Source organism: Danio rerio, chromosome 19, assembly GCF_049306965.1.
Source record: "Danio rerio strain Tuebingen ecotype United States chromosome 19, GRCz12tu, whole genome shotgun sequence".
NCBI classification, from domain to species: domain Eukaryota; kingdom Metazoa; phylum Chordata; class Actinopteri; order Cypriniformes; family Danionidae; genus Danio; species Danio rerio.
The window spans coordinates 24,792,501-24,803,118 of NC_133194.1; the positions used below are offsets into that span (position 1 = coordinate 24,792,501).

The 10,618-nt window shown below is 35.6% G+C and overlaps 1 protein-coding gene across 1 annotated transcript in view; it reads right to left on the reverse strand.

Moving 5' to 3' along the window:
- Positions 1–1,874, reverse strand: part of eppk1 (epiplakin 1) — a 24,436-nt gene extending 22,562 nt beyond the window's left edge. The window contains 1 exon segment of the mRNA NM_001326484.1: positions 1,743–1,874. The gene's annotated coding sequence lies outside the window, so the exon portion shown is untranslated.
- Positions 1,875–10,618: the final 8,744 nt, after the last annotated feature.

Consider the following 10,618-nt stretch of genomic DNA (forward strand, 5'->3'; position numbering starts at 1 on the left):
TTCAGAATATCTTTTGTGATTAACAGAGGATGGACTCTAGATTTAGAATAAATGGATGGTGGGTAAATAATGACAGAATTTTCATTATTTGGTGTACTTAAAACTTTGACCTACTCTATAACCACAGATTACTACAACAACTGCCTTACTATTAGAAAACCATTCATTTAAATGGTATAGTGCAGGAATGGGCAAACTTGATCCTTGAGAACCGGTGTCCCAGCAGAGTTTTATTCCAACACTAGTCAAACACTCCGGAACATGCTAATCAGTGTCTTTAAGATCACAAGAAATCTATAAGCATGTGTGTTTGATTAGGGTTGGAGCTAAACTGTGCAGGACACCGGCCCTCCAGGACCGAGTTTGCCCACCCCTGGTATAGTGCATAACAATGCATATCATACCTACAGTGGGGAAAATAATTATTGAACACATCACCATTTTTCTCTGAAAACATATGTCTAAAGGTGCCATTGACTTCAAATTTTCAAGATATTGGTAACAGCCAAAGAAATCTATATACGCAAAGAAAACAAATCTAATTAGTTTACAAATTAGGTAATACGTAATAAAATTAAATGGCGCAGGGGAAAGTATTGAACACATGAAGAAAGGGAGGTGTAGAAAGGCAGTGAAAGCCCAGACAGCAGCTAAAACCTCTCAGTAGTTGTTCAGCAACCCTCTGTCCTTAATCACTGTAAGTTAATATTAGCTGCATCAATCCAACATCTACCTTACTAGGATGATGAAGATGAAACCAAGATGACAATTTCAGCAAGACAATGTTCCAAAACAGCTAAGGAAACTCTCAAATGCTTTCAGAGAAAGAACATCAAGCTGTAGAATGGCCCAGCCAATCACCTGACGTGAATCCAATAGAAAATATAAATTAAAGGTCAGATTTGATAGACGAGACCCACAGAACCAGCAAGATTTTTACACTCTGTTGAAGTCACATTTCACACCTGAGCAATTCATGTGACTTCATTCTACATGTAAGAGGCATCTTTAAGCTTTTATATATATATATATATATATATATATATATATATATATATATATATATATATATATATATATATATATATATATATATATATATATTAAACCTTTTATATAAAGTACGCATAACTAATGTTTCGGATTTTGTATTGTTTGGGTTTTTACCAAAATCTGGTTCAATTCCATGTCAAAAACATGACATGTTCAATACTTCCCCGCTGTATAGTAATTTATAGAAATGTGAATTATTAGGTCTACAATACTGTAACAATACATTTGAGATACTATAAATACCTAAGTTACTTGCTCCATAACCAAAATAAAAATGCTATATTGCAGCATACCTAATATTACAGACGCAACAGCTTACATTAGGCTTTATGTGTAGTTTTTCAATTGGTAGTCACTTAAAAAAAATGTCGACATGCAAAAAATAAATATTTAAACTGTCCATCTATGAAGTACATTAAACTAACCATCCCTGTTCAAAGGTGTCCAAATTTGCACTCTGCAAATACCATAAACCACTTGAGTTCTTTATGGGCCAATAGGTGTGGTCAAATATGTGAACATATGTTAAACATAAATTATGACACACCTGAGTGTTATTGCTCTAAATAAACAGCAACAAGGTTTGTTCATTTAGGTTACCACTGGGGTTTTTTAAGGTAAATGACAGTAGATTTACAAGCTTGATATCTAAGACCAAAAGTTCCAGCTATATGAATCTCGATTCTTACCTTTGTTCAGTAGTTTTGGTCGGAAGTTTCAGACAGGAAACAGTTAAAGTTCAGTTTTATTTCCCCAGTTTGCAAAGGGCTGATGTGGGTCAAAAACACTGCGGACACACTCGGTGAAAAACTGAGTGTGCTTTCTCTCTTTTCTCTGTGTAATATACCATCAGACAGCCAAACCACACCTCCAGAAACACTCCCCTATCCTGCTGGAGATAAAAACAAATACCTCGCAGCTGTGTGGAGGAATGAGGCTTTCATTATTGTTAAATATGCACAGCAGACCAAAGCATATTCAGTAGCAGTCATTAGACGTTTTTACATTAACACACACACTGTTTATTTGAAACAGGGTAATTTGAAGTAAAGGCAAGCATTTTTTTTTAGGTCTGTTTAAAAGTACGAATAATGTTTGGGACAAAAAAATAAATAAATAATTAAATAAAATATAAACTTCATTAAGTATATATTCTTATATTATAAGTATAATAAGTATGAATATGAATTATACCTCATATGTAAATGAATATGCAATGAATATTAATTGCACGTTAGTTTCAAAGAAAGAACCAAATAAATAAATGGATTTTTCTAATAATTTCATAAATAAGTAATTAAAAATGAATGCAAAAATATGATAAAATAAATCTAATTTTCTTAAAATAAATTAATGTATTTTTCACCAATTTTTAATATATTTTAAAATCAGCAGAAATTATTTTCTTCCCTTAAATATTTTGTTAATTATTATTTTAGGCACATGCATGTTTTTACAATATAAATGCATAAAATATTTTAAGAAAGCCCTTTTACATTTTAAGATGGGGGTTCATGGCATCAAAAACTCCCGAAAACCCTTAAAACATTTTATGCTATTCTCATTAGTGTTAAATATGCACAGGAGCAAAATATATTTACAACTGCACTTATATACAGTAATCATAGAAAAAAGAAAAGAAGTCTGCAAACACTGTCTTCTTTGTGTGTGTAACTTTAAACAAGGTTACTGGAGGAAAAGCCAAGCCTCTTTTTTCCACTACATTCACAGTTGCTGGCTGGCATTTCTGAGTGAAGCAATGTGTGAAGCTCATGACACTGAAACCTTTTCTCATGAATGATTATGGATTTCACCAGTATTTAACCAAGTATGCATTTAACAGTTTCTGTCAATCATTTTAAAATATTGCAATATTGCTGACATTTCTCTGATGGCGTCTAAGGCTTTCGTTTTTGTGATGCAAATGAGCAGGTGTGATTATCACACATTAGACTAGTATTAAAATTCTTAAAATAGGCATTGTTAATATTTTAAAATGTAGCTTGTTCCATCCAATGCATTGTTATTACTGAAAAAGTCTGACTGTATTAATATATTGAAATGTTCTAGTCATTTTTTCTGAAATGATTTGATCAAAGTGTGTACTTGTCTGTCTTTGTGCATGTGTAGTTTGTATTCCTCATGTTGTGGGGACAAAATGTAACCACAAGTGTAGGAATGCCAGTAATTTTTTTGGCACCCATAAGGGAAACCCATTGTGTGTGTATTTTACAATGTAACATTGCTGTTGTGCTCAAGAAACATTTCTTATTATTATCAATGTTGAAAACAGCTGCACTTTTTATTGGAAAATGTAATGCATTAGTTTCAGTATTCTATGACCTCAGACTGTACTAAAGTATCCTGTCATATCAAAGTAATAATAATTAATTATAATAATATTAAATCATTCATATATTTTCTTGTCGACTTAGTCCCTTTATTAATCTGGGGTCGCCACAGCGGAATGAAACGCCAACTTATCCAGCATGTTTTTACGCAGCGGATGCCCTTCCAGCCGCAACCCATCTCTGGGAAACAATTTAGTCTACCCAGTTCACCTGTACCACCTGTACTGTGGGGGAGACCGGAGCACCCGGAGGAAACCCACGCGAAGGCAGGGAAAACATGCAAACTCCACACAGAAACGCCAACTGAGTCGAGGTTCGAACCAGCGACCTTCTTGCTGTGAGGCGACAGCACTACCTACTGTGCCATTGCATTGGCCATAATAATATTAATTAATAATAATAATAGGGCGACACGGTGGCGCAGTAGGTAGTGCTGTCGCCTCATAGCAAGAAGGTCGCTGGTTTGAGCCTCGGCTGGGTCAGTTGGCATTTCTGTGTGGAGTTTGCATGTTCTCCACGCGTTCCGGTGGGTTTCCTCCTAGTGCTCCGGTTTTTCCCACAGTCCAAAGAAATGCCGTACCGGTGAATATGTTAAGCTAATTTGTTTGTATTGTATGTGTGCGAATGAGTGTAAATGGATGTTTCTCAGTGATGGGTTGTGGCTGGAAGGGCATCCGCTGCATTAAAAACCTGCTGGATAAGTTGGCGGTTCATTCCGCTGTGGCGACTCCACATTAATAAAGGGACTAAGCCGAGAATGAATGATAATAAAAAATGAGTTTAACATTTTGCAGATTTAATCAAATAAAAGATACTGTGTCAGCCGAAAAAACAAACAAATAAATACAATTAGATTAAAATCAACAAAATATTACAAAAATAAATGTAAAAATAGATAGAGTAATAGAAACAAATATGTTACTTATTAGATCTGCATATCAATTTATTAGATTATTATTAAAAAGAATGTAAGATTCACTTTATTTAATTATTATTTCTGGCAAGAATTTTAAATATTTGTAGCTCTTTACAACACGGCACAGATAGTTACTATAATGTATTTACTAACATGATATGAACAAACAATAAACAATTCTTGTTCAACATTTACTAATGGATTATTAAAACCTAACATTGCGCTTGTTAAGTTAGGGATAAAGAACATCAAGGAGGTTGTTATCACAGAATAAAGTCTGTCATGAAGCGTGGTATAAGACTGAAGGCCTTTATGCTGTGAAAACAACCGTCTTAGAGGTAATTTACCATTCTTTTACATGACTACTTGACACAAAACATAATAATTAGACAATAAAACATTGTTCTGAGCCAAAAAAAAGTGTATTAATTTTTTATTAAATGCAAAGCTGACAGAAACAAAAGCAGCTGATGGAGTATGCACTAATCTGCACGTTATTCAGTCATAAGATGGCACCAAACAGTCAAATATGCAAAGATAAATTAAGCATATACTAAACTACGTAATGTTTGTTAATAACAAAATGATGCCAAACAGTCAAAAATTGTTAAAAACCAGAGTGTGATGGACAGGCAGATTTATGATTGTGGGTGTAAGGATACATTTGAACATTTTTATTGGCAATCAGCATGATTCCTAATTACCAGATGAGCCTGGATTATTTAGCGGTTGTTATCCCGGAATAACATACCTTGTAATCTCATGTCTGAACAGCCCGAATCAAGTATTTCAGACAGCCACGTAATAATAAAATTGGTTAATACAATGTTAGTTAAAATAACTATGAACATATTTTCAAGTTTTCCCATGTCTATGCAGATAACCTCAGCTGAATGTTTTTGCAAACTTAAAGCTGTTACACACTGCAAGGAAGGTGATTTCAAAAAAAAAAAAAAAACACATAATAATGGCTCTTTCACCAAGTTACAATAAATCTAAACTTCACATGCACATACAAAGACCTTTTGCATGAATTAATCCCAGACACCTCCACTTGTTTTGCAATACATTAGCATGACAGAAAAAAAAATATCCTAGCAGTTTGCCAGAACAGGCTAAACTGAAATTTTCCAGGGTGAAGGCAGATCAGCCCCTTAACATTCCTCCTCACTTTCTGTTATTGAAGCGGTTTCAGGCAACATGTTGAAGCTGCTCCAGACTTAGGCATTTGAAATTTCTCATTGTTCAGTGAAGATGGATCGGTATGTCGACTCTCCCACAATGCTAGAGAAGATTGCGTAGGATTGCATGCAATGTCTTATCTCTTTGGTGGTGACACTTTTTAGTGGTCGTTTGTGATCCTGCACTACCTGCTGTGCTTGGTTTTTGTATAACAAACATACCTTGAAGAAAGTTAAGATGGACCAGGTGTTAATGCCAGACATTAGTAACTGAATGTTGTTACACGATTCTGCTTAGTTTATGTTAATGGTTGGCTATTTGCTAGATTGGTGGTTGGTAGTAAAATAAAATTATTAACTAGTTATTTATTACTTATAGATAAAAAATAAATTTACAAGCTCTACAAATTACTAAAAATAAATAAATACAATGTGTATTTTACAACAGTTCAACGGCATAATCTTGTATATAAACACAGAGAGTATCAAAAATGCTTTTGTATAAGGAACTACTTTCTTCCACCATTCATTCACATCTGCAGTTGACATCAAAACAGCAGAAACCATTGCTACTGTACTTCACCAACGTCACTTTAGAGCTAGTATTTGAAGGATTCTCTAGCGTAAAATCCAAAGTGATGGCAAAACAGGGGATTTTGCTCACATTTTAAGATTATAAAGCCGGATTTCCACTGCACACGACATTAGGACATGACTGTCGGAATAAGCCCTCTTTGTGGCAGTCGCAGAGAATTTTCAGTTTTGTCATGCACCATGGAAGCAGGATTCTCATGGTGTCCAAAATAAAGAAATGTAAAAGCAAGAGTCTTTATTCTCTGTTCATGAAGGTTGAGTGAATGATTTAATCAATGAATACTAAAAACTGATCACAGGCTTATAGACTGCTAAACATTTTAAGAGAGAATGTTGAGACAACATTAAAAAATATTTTTTAATACTATATTAGAAAAAATAAATGTTTTATAATATATATATTTTTCTGATTCAAAAAATAATGAAAGAAACTTCTATTTCTCATCTCGCACACACAGATCGATCAGTCACATACGATCCAGTCATAGGAGTTTCAATATTTTAACCTATCCGCTGCTCAAATCAGATACGAATTTTCCGCATACAGAGATGATCGGCACTCCACACAGCTCACATTGGAAATGAAATGAATGGCTTCCGGTGTGTCGTTTGTCATTTGTCGTGTGCAGTGGAAAGGCGGCTTAAGGCTAAACAGCATGAAATGCCATCAGTCTACAGAGATTTCCCAGTATTTCTCTGTTGCAATGGGTAGATCACAATAATTAACCCACTTACCAGTTTTATGATGATATGATCAGCTGTAATTAAAAAATAGTTCAATGAGTTTTTCCTCCCCTAATATCGTATTATGCGGTCTCTTTCTCCATCTTATGGCGAAATGTCAACCCTCTTTGCTCTGCTCAATGACAAGCTAAGTACAACTGATGCGCTCCAAAAATTATAAATATTTAAAATAAGCAATATTCTTATAAATAAACTGCATAGCTGCAATCTAAACAACTACATCACTGCCTAAAAAGCCTCAAAAGTACATTATGTTGTCTAACAGCTGCATTATTTGCAAAGTCCCTTTAAGGCAAGTCATTTTACTTGGCAGCCATCTTTGAACTGGCTCTCGGGCAGTATGCTGGGGCAATCTGCCTTAATGGGCAAACTCAATTTCTTCATCAAATTCAAACATCAAATTCTTAAAGTCTTGCTAAGCTTACAATTACATTATATATTTGAAATCAGCAATTAAATGAAACAACTATCATCTCAATGGAGTTTTTTCTAAACGTCAGACTCAAACAAAAACGGCATATTTTCAGGTTCACTCAAAAGGAATGAGATCACAACACCAAGCTCGTTTACGGCAGTGTTACACATTATCATCTTCTGGATAATGGTTTGTCAGATCGCGCTGGTCTCCTAAAGTAATTCACAGCTTGGTCTTGATGGCCAGTCTCCTCCAGAAATGAAAGTGTATCTTTGATTGTGTGCGCTTAAATAGTTGCTGTCATGTGATGTGCGTTTGACATGACTGACTGTACCTCGCATTAGTTTCATACAGATTACAAAACTAAAACACTTGTGTTTTTACGTGCACTTAGTTCATTTAAAAGTACAGATTTTAAGCTTTATGCGGATATATTTCTTATGTCTGTGAAGCAAGTACTCACTGAGATTCCATTGTGTTTGTTGACCACCAAGCTGTCGTAAAAGCAGATGTCTTGTACGAGCTTCTCCGTCAGTTTATAGCAATCGATGATTGGCTCCTGTACTAGCAGGCAGAGCTTCATTCGCCATATTAACTGTTACACTTTTCCCCATTCAGAACTAGACAATTGATATGTCTTGTGTGTATTTTGTAGTCTTTGATATTTGTCAAACTGTAGTGAGTTTACTGATCTGCTGTCATTCTATGTGGGTGGAGTACTACACAAGGATGAAGAGGCTGTATGAGTGCTGATATTACAGAATATCGCACGGCTATCAGTCAATCAAACTCGAGAACCAAGATTCGAGACAAAAATGTTGTATAAAAAAAAAAAAAAAAAATATATATATATATATATATATATATATATATATATATATATATATATATATATATATATATATATATATATATATATACTCAATTATCTCAGAAATAACAGTTTGTTGGCAAAAGCCTCTAAACGTCACCTGTCTTTGACAGCAAAAGCCACTATCAAGTAAACAGAAGTTGCAAACGCAGCGGCCAGTTAAGAAGCATGTAAAAAAGAGTATAACGAGAAGAATGGCGGAAAATACTGAAATCTAATCAAAGACCCACCAGCTAGTTTCCACTTCAAAGTGTGGAGACACTGAGTTTTACAAGACCGTCGATGGAAAGGCACTGGATAAAAACTCCTGTTCTTTCAGACAGAACACATCTGGGAATGCTGTGAGACATTTAAGGCAATGATCATTAGCTGAACTCATTCTACATTGTTGCAATTCATGTTGAACTAATCTAAACCCTCCAGGTAAATCAGATCCTGTCATTACCATGTTACGAAAAGGATAGTAATTATTTTGATATTACTGCATGAACAGAGCCCTGCCCTGATGAGTGTGTGTGAGTTCATCTGAATAGCAAGGTGTTCAAACATCTTATGTTGTGCCTTTTTCTTTGTTTGAGGTGTTTACAAGCCCAGCATACATGTTGAGACGCCTTCCGAATTTTTCAATATTCAGACACCTCATTCATCTCCTCCCACTGTTCTAAAGCAGATGAGGTCATAGGAACTGCCACAGCAACTATGCAAGGCTCGGCCTAAAGAATCAAGGTGTGGCACTTTTACTGTCTGTTCTGAGTTTTGATAACATTGATAAAGGTCACTTGTTTTTTTTTTTGGCATTTTTCAGATAAAAAGGGTGTGTGACTTGTTTTCTCTGTCTTTTTTTTTAGCAAAAGGTCAGTGAAGCTGTTAATGTTATAGTAGTTTTAGTTTGTAAAGGTTTTTTATATGCAGGTACTTTTTAACATGCAACTTTCAAACTAACTTTTCCCCACACTTAAAACAAAAAGTCAGTCTCACTTCATATTTAGTGGCCTCAAAGGGATAGTTCACCCAAAAATGAAAAATCTGCCATCAATTTCTCACCTTTGACCTGTGTTTTCTTGATTTCTGTTGAGGAATGATATACTGAATAATTGATGTACTGAATCATGTTGAAAACCTGTAACCAGGCCCGGATTGGCTAATCGGGAGGACCGGGAGAATTCCCGGTGGGCCGGTCCGTTTTTTGGCCGCGAGGGCCGGTGTCCCTAGCTTCAGAATCTGTTGCTCTCAGCAGTCACACTTTTTAAATTAATTTATTTATTTGACCACAGTCTTCTTATTCATTATTTTACCGTAGCTCTGCTCTGTTTATATATAAGTAGCCTGCAGGTTATTCATTATATGACAACAACTGCTGTGGTCTAGTGGTTAGCACGTTAGATAACAACGCTGCCGACCGGGGTTTGATTCTCGTCTGAGTATGTTTTTTTTTTTTTTTTAAATTGTTTATTGTTAAGACATGTATTACTGTTAGGGTTGTTGAACATTTGAAGTTCTAAAGCAGCTGTTTTCTTAAAAAAGACGTGATATTGTAATTAGAATCTGAATTGGAAATTACCTTATTTTAATATAGTCAGTCGTGAACTGAGGTGGGCCGGTCTGAGGCTTGAAACTCCAGGGCTGAAAAGCAGTCCTACTCCGGCCCTGCCTGTAACTATTGACTTTCGTAGTATTTGTTTTTCTTTCTATGAATGTCAATGGTTACAGATTTTAAACATTCTTCAAAATATCTTCTTTTGTGCTTAAAATATCCCAAACTGGTTTGTAACTTGTCAAGAGTGAGTAAATGATGACAGAACTTATTTTTAGAACTATTATTATGCTCTTATATTTAAGCTGATGAGCGACATGGTGGCGCAGTGGGTAGCACGTACGCCTCACAGCAAGGAGGTCACTGGTTTGAGCCTTGGCTGGGTCAGTTGGCATTTCTGTGTGGAGTTTGCATGTTCTCCCCGTGTTTGCGTGAGTTTCCTCCGGGTGCTTCATTTTCCTCCACAGTCCAAAGACATGTGCTATAGGGGAATTAGGTATGCTAAAATTGACTGTAGTGTATGAGTGTGTTTCCCAGTAATGGGTTGCTGCTGAAAGGGCATTCGCTGCGTAAAACATATGCTGGATAAGTTAGCGGTTCATTCCGCTGTGGCGACCCCAGATTAATAAAGGCACTAAGCCAAAAAGAAGATGAATGTATTAATTTAAGCTAATTTATTAATTTTCTTTTTGGCTTAGTTTCCACAGCCTACAGGAGTATTGTTGCTAACCATGTCCATCTCTTTATGACCACAGTCTACCCAACTTTTGATGGCTACTTCCAGCAGGATAACATGTCATGTCATAAAGCGCGAATCATCTCAGATTGGTTTCTTGAACATGACAATGAGTTTACTGTACTCAAATGGCCTCCACATTCACCAGAGCTCAATCCAATAGAGCACCTTTGGTATGGGGTGAAATGGGAGATTCACATCATGGATGTGCAGCCGACAAATC